Source organism: Paramisgurnus dabryanus, chromosome 1 (assembly GCF_030506205.2).
Source record: "Paramisgurnus dabryanus chromosome 1, PD_genome_1.1, whole genome shotgun sequence".
Taxonomy (NCBI): Eukaryota; Metazoa; Chordata; class Actinopteri; order Cypriniformes; family Cobitidae; genus Paramisgurnus; species Paramisgurnus dabryanus.
Genome location: NC_133337.1, coordinates 19,913,704 through 19,926,848, shown reverse-complemented (window position 1 = coordinate 19,926,848; position 13,145 = coordinate 19,913,704). Strand labels below are relative to the sequence as shown.

At 38.3% G+C, this 13,145-nt stretch overlaps 1 protein-coding gene across 1 annotated transcript in view; it reads right to left on the bottom strand.

The window, feature by feature from the left end:
* The window catches only part of grm8a (glutamate receptor, metabotropic 8a), a 221,222-nt gene that overhangs the window by 52,307 nt on the left and 155,770 nt on the right, over nucleotides 1-13,145 (bottom strand). The gene's annotated exons all lie outside the window — the stretch shown is intronic.

Below are 13,145 nucleotides of genomic sequence, written 5' to 3'. Positions count from 1 at the left end.
CATAGATGTAGCTTGATATTTGATTTTGGGGGGCAAACTGGTCTATCATAGTATCTACCGTATCTACAAGTACACACCAGCACTTTAATGAGCACTTGAGGGCACTTTGGAAGCGCTGATGTGCTTGGGTTGCTATACAAACATCCACAGAAACTGTCTTATAAGTCTCTGATTATTTTTTACAGATATTTTGCTTCATCAATGCTTATTGATATTGTGGTAGCAGTCTCATATAGTAATCGACAAGCTATATTAACTTTTGTGTTGATGTTTATTATTAAAAGCAGAGTGTTCCGGTTGGTCGGTGTAATACATGTCCCACCTCTCCTTCATCGTGATTGGACGGATGTATAAGAAAGACTTTACAGTGTTTTAAGTACCTTACAAAGTAACATTTTAAATATAAGAATTTACATAAATATGTATATTTGTTGTGTAATATAATTTATTTTATAAAATCCTTTTAGCCAATGCCCTCCGGCCCCCAACAAGCTCTGCCTATGCAAAGCAACATCATTAACCAACCGAGTTAAAAATTAAAACATAAAAACACAGATTTGGGAATAACCTGGCAGATAATAGACTGCTATGACTACACAAAACAAAAATCTAATTTAAGGTGAAACAGAGATCTCATAAACACTGTATTATTCAGATTTTTATTTTATTTAGGAAACTCTATAAAATGTATTTAAAAATCTGTAAAAGTAGGAAGGAAACTTTCTAAATTTAAAGTTTCTTTAAATCCATGTCAACACTGCATACTTCGCTTAGCAAACAAATCCTTGTATCGGAGTTTATTTATCCCTTTACTATTTTTCTGTCTCTGTATTTGGGCATTTCCACATGGGAAAATGTGAATTCAGTATTAATAATTTACTCACTTTCATGTTGTTTTGAAGCCTTATTTTTCTTGGAACACATAAAAAAGTTCAGATTGCGCATCAATCCAATTTTTTATCATTATTATTTTTTAAAGAGGATGCACATGTAGACTATAATTATTCACGCAAATCGTGCCATAGGCTACTGTATATTTCAGGTGTTGTGATCTGACTGTATACTGTGGGTTTGGCGAGAAACAAACCTTAATTTTAGTTTTGTATAAGCAAAAATCTTTTTGGGTTAATTTACTCCAATAGTTGGGTTCCTCCCTTTTTGATCCAATGCTGGATTATTTTTAACGAAGCATTGGATCAAAAAGAGAGGAGCCCAACCATTTTCTCTTAACGTTTATCCATGGCTTACCTAAGCACTGCCAGGTTCTGAAACAGAGAAGACCCAGGAGCGAAAAATTCAACAAAGCTTTATTGAAAATCAACTTAAACAGACGCGCCGGCGAGTCCCGAGCCACCAACAGTGAGTCAACTTTGGTGTACATTGTTTTCATTTGGAAGGCTTTTCTTTACCCCAGTTCTCGATGCATCTTTAGGCTTTTTAGTTCCTTCACTTAACAGAAATTACAACAATAAACCATATATTGACAAAAAGCTTCTTTTAGAAGCAATTCTGTTTTTTTTATACTGCAATGATTGAAGAGTTACGGTCAAATGAATAGCGCTTGGTAGAATGTGTCTGCGCCCACACTCCTGGTCTTACTGTAAGTATAATGTATTTCCATTTAAGCATCATGTATTTCCATTTAAGCATAATGTATTTCCATTTAAGCATAATGTATTTCCAGTTAAGCATAATGTATTTCCATGTACCTGACAAGCAAGCTGTCAATCTGCCTACCCATAGATCCACCCCTGGTCAAGAGAAGAAAGAGATGAACGACATGACACCGAGAAAGTCGCTGGTGGTCTGAACAGGGAGACAGCTACAATTGTTGAATCATCCCCTTCTCCTTTGTAAATTAAGGCAATATGAGAAAATCATGTAATTGTCTAGGCCATAATTCCCCTCTGTCTACCTGATTTTGTTCAATCTGCAAAGTTAAATCAGGTCAAACGCAGGGAGGCTTGACAGAATTTTGATCTTGGATGTTCAATTGACAGACCAAGGAGATGAGATGGGTTTGATTTGAAAAAGAGATGCTTGCACATTCACCGCATCTCATGAGGTGAAAACACAAATCAGAAGGTCAGAGGGCCTCCAAACAAAATCTCACCTGACAGCAGGTTACTGAAGGTGATGGATAAACGGATATCTCTTACATTCTTTAATATTCACAGCGTGATCCTTTAAACACCCTCTGCTGTCTACAGCAACTCTTTAGCTCCAGTAGGTTTCCTCTGATGGCTGACAGAAACAGTGCACTTCTGTTTCAGGAGATCAATCATCTGTGAGATCTGATGTCTGATAATAAACAGAGAGCTCCCTGACAAACTTTCGTTGTTGGAATAATTGTGTTCACAGACAGAACTACAGTAACAGTGACTTTATTTAGAGAGATGAAAAAGCCATTAGTCTTTTTCTCATTGCACATGGGAGCAGTTTTCTCTTATCTCTTATCTCAGTAATAAAATAGCAGTAAAGAACATAATTGCTTACATTAAACTATCACTTATTTCAAATCACTGAAAACACTTTTGTTCAGTGAAAACACTGAAAAAACTTGTTCAAATTACCAGTTGCATTAAAATCTAGGTGATATAAAAAGTTTTTGGTCTAAAAATTGACAGGATCTGCCCCAGAAACAAATGTCAGAAATCACTGCATTAAAACATGACATCAAGCCTAAACCTCAAGTGCTAAATAAAAACTAAAGTTGTGACTTTAGCAAAGTTTGACTTCGAAGTGTCACAAGGAACTCAAATACATTAAACACATCGCTTTATATTAAACATTACTGCGAGCCGCAAAAGTCACTCTTAACAATGTATAAATGCTACTGAATTAGATGACACAATTTCAAAGCAAGTGTCTGGAATCTGACATCAATGATTTCAGTCTTTTCATGCAAAACATTTCACAGACTGTGTTCAAAAGAAAGACAAAGTGTTTGGATACTTATGCTTGTCAGATGTGTTAGTCATTTTGACATTTTGAAATGTCATGAATTAGATCTGAACCGCTTACAATACCCGGTGGATGACAAAAGGAAAACTGGCATGACCCAGTTCAAATCTACAGCCCAACATATCAATGTGGCTAAAGGATGAGCTAGTGAGCATCCATCAAGTCACCAAACTGGGAATATATGTGACTCGTGCAAGCAAATAAGCAAATATAAGCAAATTATAAAAAATTAGAAATTAATTTAAAAAAACTTCAAAACGATGTATGATTTGTTGGAATCTGACAAAACATGACAGAACTACACCCGTTTCAAGTTGATAGAGTCAGCAAAGTAAATTTTAAGAAAAAACTAGTTAAAGAATATTGAAGGATCAAAAACAAAATCACCTTAAAATCACTGGAAAAACAGATTTAAAACACATAAAGTCAAAAACAATATCTACTGTAATCCAATGATTCTAATATAATGATTGACATCAGATATTTTTCCCCATATGTTAACCAAACATTCACAGATAATAACAGATTATATCTGCATGAATTCTTGTCAAAACAGATATTTTTAAAACTGTAATTCTGTGCATATATTGGGGTCGCGCTCGAGAATCTGTTTGGAAGCTTCAGATGTGTCAGTTAGCACGAGGAAGATCGTTTTCATGTCTTATTGCTCTTTTAAACTCTTTTAAAATCAATCAGGTCCCAAATTTTGTCTCTCTTAATAATTTATTCAACATCAAGCAATTCCTGTACTTTATTTTCTAATTCCTGCATGTTTTAAAACCGAAACCAAAATGTCATGTGCATGTGGATGGACATGCCTCTTTGTATTATATTAAGCAGGGGTTCTTAAAAAAAATTTCAGCGTGCGGCCCATCTTGTGTACGGTGCATCCCTTCATGGCCCACAAAAGAAAATGTATGACATAAAATATTACAAAACTTAAAATTTGAATTAAACAAAACATATTAAATTATACAGTGTAGTGCTGTTGGTTAGTAGCCTTATTTTTATGAGGTTTTATTACACAGAATTTATGATAAATTAATGTACTTTATAAAATGTCATTAAACTGGGGCCCTCCCTGGCACTATCTCACGAACCATCAGAAGCACTGGATTAAGCATTTAGGATGGTACATCTGTCAGAAAATGTACAAATAAAGATAATTTTTGATGTTTAATGACTATTTAGAGTATTGGGATCACTAGAGGAGGCTTAATGTACTTATTTTTATGAAAACCTCAATTTTGACCAAAATCGACATTTATACTTTCTTTTGCTTCTAGCTCAAAATTTAGACCGTGCGCATACCGACTCATTTTGCCAGAACGGGTCATATATTTCTAGTCACCAAATTCAGCCCTAAATTATTTTACTCATAACAACATTTTGAAACTTGTGGACAATTCATAGTATTCGCTAGGATAGACAAATTTTACTTGGCAGGGCTGTTACACAACGATAAAGAATTTTAAAAAATGTAAATTTTACAATGAATTCATGTACTAAAGTATAAGCGTTGACGTCACTGCCTGCGAGAAACCTGACAAATCGCCATATCCCATGTAAACGCAGTTTTTGCATAACCAAATAATTGACTCTGGTCCTTTGTATTAATTGAAAATAATGCACACCTGCGTCGTGCAGAGGTGTAAAGTACTTGAGTAATTTTACTTGATTACTGTACTTTAGTACTATTTGTAGGTATTTTTACTTTACTTGAGTACAATTAAAATCAATACTTTTACTTTATTAATAAAAAAAAAGAACTTTTACTCCTTACAATTTTATTTACAGTCAAAATGTACTTCTTTTTTTAAAGATCACTCCATTTTCCCTTGCTCTTACCAAACCAATTGAATTGTGCTGATGGCCAGTTTATTTTAAATGTTATTTATTCTGGAGCCTTTGGACCACACTAGGGAATTGGCCAACAGTTAATCTGATGATGAAAATTTTTCCGCTTCTTTGAAACCGACAACACATAAAGCCAGCAAAAAATTGGGTGGATATCTGGCCTGTGTTACAGACACCAGAGAGTCTCTGCTCACATTCTCTGCTATGTGCAGCATCTCTATCAAGACTAACTGTGCATTCAGACCGCCTCCGGCGAGAGCGTCAAAGTGGCCGGAAGTCATTCATTTTCAATGAGAGCCGGCGGCGAGCTCCGGCGAGCAGCGGCGCGGCGCATCATGTACAGCGTGAGCGTCGAGGAGAGTTGAAATCAGCTCAACTTCATGGTAATGAGATATGACGCGGTTCGGCTGAAACCAATCGGAAGGCGGAAATGTTCACCGGCAACCAATCGGAAGGCGGAAACCTCCGCCTGAGAGGAGTTCAGAGAATGCATTCGAGCGTCAGAGCGTCCACTACAACTTTTCTTTAGCGTCGTTGTCAGGGCAGCCAGAGCTTTTATTGACGCTCTGTGGTCTGAATGCACAGTAAGGGGCCAGTCACACCAATAGCGTTTATGGCAGTTGCAGGCGCCTTTTTTGAATGATATTCTATGGGCAGGGCGCGGTTGCGCGCTGTTTATGCGTGCCGAGCGCCTTGCGTTTTTTTGCCGCCTGCCGCGCACGCAATTTTGAAGGAGCGCTGAGAGCGGAGAAGCGCCCGACGTCATTCGTGTCTTTCCATTGTCCAATCGAATGAGGGGAGAGGCGGGCCTTACGTTGTGGTGAGGGAAGTTTACAGTTGCTTTGAAGAACCGGACACCACTCGCTCACTCTCTCCTGTGTGTTTGTGCACCTCTCACCCTCAAACAAGGTCAGAGCAAGCGTCCTCTTTTTAAAGTTTCTGCTAATATGACAGTTAACAGCAAAAGAGCGCTCACGCTTCAATATTTGATTGACAAGACAGCTGACTCGGTGGTTGCTTAGCAATATGAAAAGCCGCGTCGCACTGCTCTTTTTTTAAAAAAGGCAGTGCGTCGCGCCTTGCGTTTGCAAGCGTTTAAAGCGCTTTTGGTGTGACTGAAGCCTTGACCTTGTTCACACCGTCAGTCCAAATCACAACTGTTTAGATCTGATCTGTGCATCTTGTAGCGTTCCGCCGTTTTCCAGATTATCTGCATCATTTCTAAGGCAATGACGACAGCGTTGGCACGACAATCTGCCTCTACGTCTGACGTGTTTATGTTTTACGTGTCACGACAGCACAATGTAATGAAAAGCTGCACAAATGCGATCAGAGCAGGTAGACTGAAATGGATTTGTTTGAAAATGTTTTCAAACCACTTCTGCATGTAGCCTGGAACGGATTAGAAAAAAAACAGATTTTATGTTGTTTTTGGCCGTTCACAGGTTCTAAATGTGATTGGATTCCAATCGGATATGCACTAAAATCAGATTTGGACTGACAGTGTGAACAAGGTCTAATACATCTCTTCCTGCATCGGTTGCCTGTGAGAGGCTTGATACTCACAATTTTGAAAATCAGCTTCTGCTTAGTTAAATTCAAGGTTGTACAACTTTGAGTCGCATGTTGCATTCTGAAATTAGTAGTCTTATAGTTTGATAAATAAATACAATTAAATACAAACAGTTGTAAAGCAAGATAAAACCATGTATGTGGTTCATTCACTTCATGTTTTAGAGATTAAAAGCTTAAACAAGAATCTCCAGTTTTTATTCTTCCTGATACTTTTGCTTTTTTAATACTCAAGTACAATTTTAATGTGGTACTTTTTTACTTTTACTCAAGTATGATTCTGGCCAGATACTTTTACTTTTAATTGAATAAAATTTACACTCAGTACACGTCATGCTGCATTACCACCTTGGATGTGCATAATTTAATGGACCGATGAATCAAAGTTATACCCAAGTGCATGCTAAAAATCAGTCAATTAAACACAATTTAACACACAACGGCAAAAAAAGCACTCTTTCTTTACATCTAGGTTTTGTACAGTATATACCCTTTGAGAGATACAAATCAAACACAGACCCCTATGATGTGAAAATCTCCACTATAAAGCCTTTGAAAGCACAGACAGGCAGTGCATTTTAAAAAACAACACCAGAATTTCCTCAAAGCCGGGTGTCAAATCGAACTCATATCCAGCACATTTAACAAGCATTTGTTTTTTTATAAGTGAAGACAACGGCCACAGTCCTGTCACAGACAAAAAGGCTCTTTTACTTAAAGACACTTCAGCCAGGTAAAATTGTCTTTTCAAATATTAATAGAGCCATTCCTGCGGACAGCAGCTCGGGACATCGCTATAAGGCTATATAAGGATTTTTTTCAAGGTACAGACATTAAATACAACACCTTGTTTTCTGATAAAGCCATCGATTGCTGGCATCAATATCTCTAATGACAGATAACTGTGATCTAGCCAGTGAGACGTGCGGCTTCTCTGTAATGAAGTTAAGGATAACGTCTTGTTAGTTCAATAAGTGAGTAAACACGGGCTGTTAGTCGCTGTAAGCCGATAATTTCCACCATCTGATGAGCATGTGTGCGAAACCCCCAAACAAACACAAGCACGCTCGTGTTGAGAGCATCCAAGCCCGACACCCCGGTAATGAGAAGCGGGCGGGGTGGCGACCTTTGCATCATCAACACGGAAATCATCAACAATCTGCTCGTGTGGAATCAATTGCGAGACCGGAGCAATGGTGACCACGGATCATGACGCCAATGTAATTAAAGCCAACTGATTGCTTGTGAAGAGGACGGCGCTCCCAAATGGATACAGAGGTGAGGACGCTAGGGAAATATAAACTTACAGATCCGTGCCGTGACGCTATGAGCAAATCTCACAACCGGAGATGCTGAGAAACATAAGGTCTTGCTCTACAGACATAACAAGCTCCATTTAAGCTTTTTTTCTAACAAAACAAGGCCTGGCACACTGCTAGAGAGTTGTAGGCGTTCACCAGCAGCAGGTCATTGGTAAAGTGCACTAAATATCTCTAAGTTGTAATATTCTGATCCCATGATACAGCAAACATCACTCATTAAATACAAGTCTGTAGAATTTTTTCATCGTCATCTAAATGGGTTTGGAAAAGTAACAATGTATGATGCGCTAAACGTTGAAGCTAAAGGCATCTTTATTAACATGAATTAACTGTACTCATTAACAATTTCTGGTAGTTCAGTTACTTTTAAAACAGTGTAGCTTTAACAGTAGTTAAATACTTTTTCCAGCATGTAGCAGTGTAGCGCAACCAGATGCTACATTGAGTTGTGCCTCCATGTAATGCCTTTAGCTGTGCAGCGCACTGACTAAGGCTGTGTTTACATTTTGCATTAACATGCGATCTCAGTGATCCGTTCACGCAGATCCGATCATCCGTATATCAGGACACGGCGCGTTTACATTTGTTACATAAATGTGGCTTCTGTATCTGGATGTGTGATCGGATCCCGTTCGGGGAGACGCGCGCTGGGTGGATAGCTGTCAATCAAAATGGGTACAGCTGTCTTTAGCCACATGATTTAGGGTTTTCGCGCTAACCGCAATCCCGTATTGTACAGTGCTACTGAGAAGCCAACAACAGAGAATAACTAGCAACCCCAACAACCGTGATGTTCACATTTTAAGCGTTATATTTTTTAGCTTTAAAAGCCTTATAGCGTCCGCACCGCGGATGAATGTTCTGTTTAACTTTACCTGAACTTGACTTTCACCCGCATGCTTTAAATCAACAACAAAATCCATGTGAAACATGACCGACTCCACTGTTTTATTCTGCCTTAATAACGGGCTTTTGGCTCTGCCTGAACTTATATGTATATTTCTATTTTAACCATAAACTGTTGTTAGTTATGTTTCCTGGTAATAATATGATTTTATTAAAAGAGCTAACAATTTACTGTTCATAGTGCGTAAGAAGTAATGTAATTTACAAACACATATAAGTAACCTTGCATAAAACCAACACTGACTAAATGTATTTGGTTAATGTTATTAGTGTTTGTACGTGTTTTAAAGTAACTTAAAATGTGTTAAATGAGACAGAAACAGCCGATTGACCAGAAAGAAGCGCAACATTCACATTGATTTGTCGCCATGGAAACTCAAACATTATAACGACGATCCTGAATTCTGCCATTAAATATTAAATCTCACTATGAATAGTTGTAACATATAACATATACCTGAATAACTTAAATACAGTTAGCAGTGTTAAAATGCTTTGTATATCGATTTATTAAGATACTTTTAAGCGTAGCTAGCATTGCTCCACAAATATGAATTTATGCGTCTCTCACCTGCGCTCCATGACCTAACGTCCTTTATTTTTTGACAGCTGTCAGTGAGAGGAGATGATAGTGGGCGGGGTTTTGTGTGACGTTGACCTGTGAATCCAGATACGATGGCTGGATTGCGGTTACATTACACTGAGATCCGATCACAATGCGTCCTCGACTACCTCTGCATCAGGACACACAGATCGGATAACATTCCGAACACAAACGCGTTTACACTTGTCTTTTCAATGTGTATGTGGACAACATCCGGATACAGGTCGCATGTTAATGCCAAGTGTAAACGCAGCCTAAGACCAGAAGCGTCTTCTTCTATTCTTAAATCATAAACTCAAATGGTTCAATACTGCCGTCTATTGTTACATCATGCGTCTTTGCAGAGATTGTCTGATGATTTCGTACATTACGTGTGGGCCCAGAGGAAAGGAAAATCAAAAATGAGATCTCCTTCTCAACTCACATCTTTCTCCTAGACAGAAATGAGATCAAGTGAACATCAAACTGAAACATAAGCCTAAGTCTCCTGCTTCTCACATGTTTCTCCTGAGACAAAAAATGACATTCTTTCATGTTTGTCTCCTCTGAAGCTTCATAAGAGGTCTCCGTAACATCACTCACTGTGCTCAGATTATTCTCCTTAGATAGAGGCACTCACATTCTCACATTTATCTCCTCTAAGGCTTCATACGAGATCTCAGCTACATCACTCACTGTGCTCAGATTATTCTCCTTACCCGGAGACACTCACATTCTCACATTTATCTCCTCTAAAGCTTCATAAGAGATCTCAGCTAGATCACTCACCATGCTCAGATTATTCTCCTTAACCAGAGACACTCACATTCTCACATTTATCTCCTCTAAAGCTTCATAAGAGATCTCAGCTGGATCACTCACTGTGCTCAGATTATTCTCCTTAACCAGAGGCACTCACATTCTCACATTTATCTCCTCTAAAGCTTCATAAGAGATCTCAGCTACATCACTCGTTGTGCTCAGATTATTCTCCTTAACCAGAGACACTCACATTCTCACATTTATCTCCTCTAAAGCTTCATAAGAGATCTCAGCTAGATCACTCACCATGCTCAGATTATTCTCCTTACCCAGAGACACTCACATTCTCACATTTATCTCCTCTAAAGCTTCATAAGAGATCTCAGCTACATCACTCGTTGTGCTCAGATTATTCTCCTTAACCAGAGACACTCACATTCTCACATTTATCTCCTCTAAAGCTTCATAAGAGATCTCAGCTAGATCACTCACCATGCTCAGATTATTCTCCTTAACCAGAGGCACTCACATTCTCACATTTATCTCCTCTAAAGCTTCATACGAGATCTCAGCTACATCACTGACTGTGCTCAGATTATTCTCTTTAGATAGAGGCACTCACATTCTCACATTTATCTCCTCTAAAGCTTCATAAGAGATCTCAGCTACATCACTGATTGTGCTCAGATTATTCTCCTTAGATAGAGGCACTCACATTCTCACATTTATCTCCTCTAAAGCTTCATAAGAGATCTCAGCTACATCACTGACTGTGCTCAGATTATTCTCTTTAGATAGAGGCACTCACATTCTCACATTTATCTCCTCTAAAGCTTCATAAGAGATCTCAGCTACATCACTGACTGTGCTCAGATTATTCTCCTTACCCAGAGACACTCACATTCTCACATTTATCTCCTCTTAAGCTTCATAAGAGATCTCAGCTATATCACTGACTGTGCTCAGATTATTCTCTTTAGATAGAGGCACTCACATTCTCACATTTATCTCCTCTAAAGCTTCATAAGAGATCTCAGCTACATCACTCACTGTGCTCAGATTATTCTCCTTAGATAGAGGCACTCACATTCTCACATTTATCTCCTCTAAGGCTTCATACGAGATCTCAGCTACATCACTCACTGTGCTCAGATTATTCTCCTTACCCGGAGACACTCACATTCTCACATTTATCTCCTCTAAAGCTTCATAAGAGATCTCAGCTAGATCACTCACCATGCTCAGATTATTCTCCTTAACCAGAGACACTCACATTCTCACATTTATCTCCTCTAAAGCTTCATAAGAGATCTCAGCTGGATCACTCACTGTGCTCAGATTATTCTCCTTAACCAGAGGCACTCACATTCTCACATTTATCTCCTCTAAAGCTTCATAAGAGATCTCAGCTACATCACTCGCTGTGCTCAGATTATTCTCCTTAACCAGAGACACTCACATTCTCACATTTATCTCCTCTAAAGCTTCATAAGAGATCTCAGCTAGATCACTCACCATGCTCAGATTATTCTCCTTAACCAGAGGCACTCACATTCTCACATTTATCTCCTCTAAAGCTTCATAAGAGATCTCAGCTACATCACTGACTGTGCTCAGATTATTCTCTTTAGATAGAGGCACTCACATTCTCACATTTATCTCCTCTAAAGCTTCATAAGAGATCTCAGCTACATCACTGATTGTGCTCAGATTATTCTCCTTAGATAGAGGCACTCACATTCTCACATTTATCTCCTCTAAAGCTTCATAAGAGATCTCAGCTACATCACTGACTGTGCTCAGATTATTCTCTTTAGATAGAGGCACTCACATTCTCACATTTATCTCCTCTAAAGCTTCATAAGAGATCTCAGCTACATCACTGACTGTGCTCAGATTATTCTCCTTACCCAGAGACACTCACATTCTCACATTTATCTCCTCTTAAGCTTCATAAGAGATCTCAGCTATATCACTGACTGTGCTCAGATTATTCTCTTTAGATAGAGGCACTCACATTCTCACATTTATCTCCTCTAAAGCTTCATAAGAGATCTCAGCTACATCACTGACTGTGCTCAGATTATTCTCCTTAGATAGAGGCACTCACATTCTCACATTTATCTCCTCTAAAGCTTCATAAGAGATCTCAGCTACATCACTCACTGTGCTCAGATTATTCTCCTTAGATAGAGGCACTCACATTCTCACATTTATCTCCTCTAAGGCTTCATACGAGATCTCAGCTACATCACTGACTGTGCTCAGATTATTCTCCTTAGATAGAGACACTCACATTCTCACATTTATCTCCTCTTAAGCTTCATAAGAGATCTCAGCTACATCACTGACTGTGCTCAGATTATTCTCCTTAGATAGAGGCACTCACATTCTCACATTTATCTCCTCTAAAGCTTCATAAGAGATCTCAGCTACATCACTCACTGTGCTCAGATTATTCTCCTTAGATAGAGGCACTCACATTCTCACATTTATCTCCTCTAAGGCTTCATACGAGATCTCAGCTACATCACTGACTGTGCTCAGATTATTCTCCTTAGATAGAGACACTCACATTCTCACATTTATCTCCTCTTAAGCTTCATAAGAGATCTCAGCTACATCACTGACTGTGCTCAGATTATTCTCTTTAGATAGAGGCACTCACATTCTCACATTTATCTCCTCTAAAGCTTCATAAGAGATCTCAGCTACATCACTGATTGTGCTCAGATTATTCTCCTTAACCAGAGACACTCACATTCTAACATTTATCTCCTCTAAAGCTTCATAAGAGATCTCAGCCACATCACTGACTGTGCTCAGATTATTCTCCTTAGATAGAGACACTCACATTCTCACATTTATCTCCTCTAAAGCTTCATAAGAGATCTTGATTACATCTTGCACCATGCTCAGCCCATATATAATGTGACATATTACATAATACATTTCTGAATATTACAACCGGTGTTAATATTTTCACTATACTGTATATCAATATATGCATTGACAATGTAGTATGTATTGAACATATAAATATATTTAGAATCAAAGACTAAAATAAATCTCAGATTTGATCTTTAATTGGGTAAATTGTATATAGAGGTTTCCACATACGTGTGTATAGACTTATTCATGAGTCAAAGCAGATTTCTGGTTCCTTGCATGATTTGCAT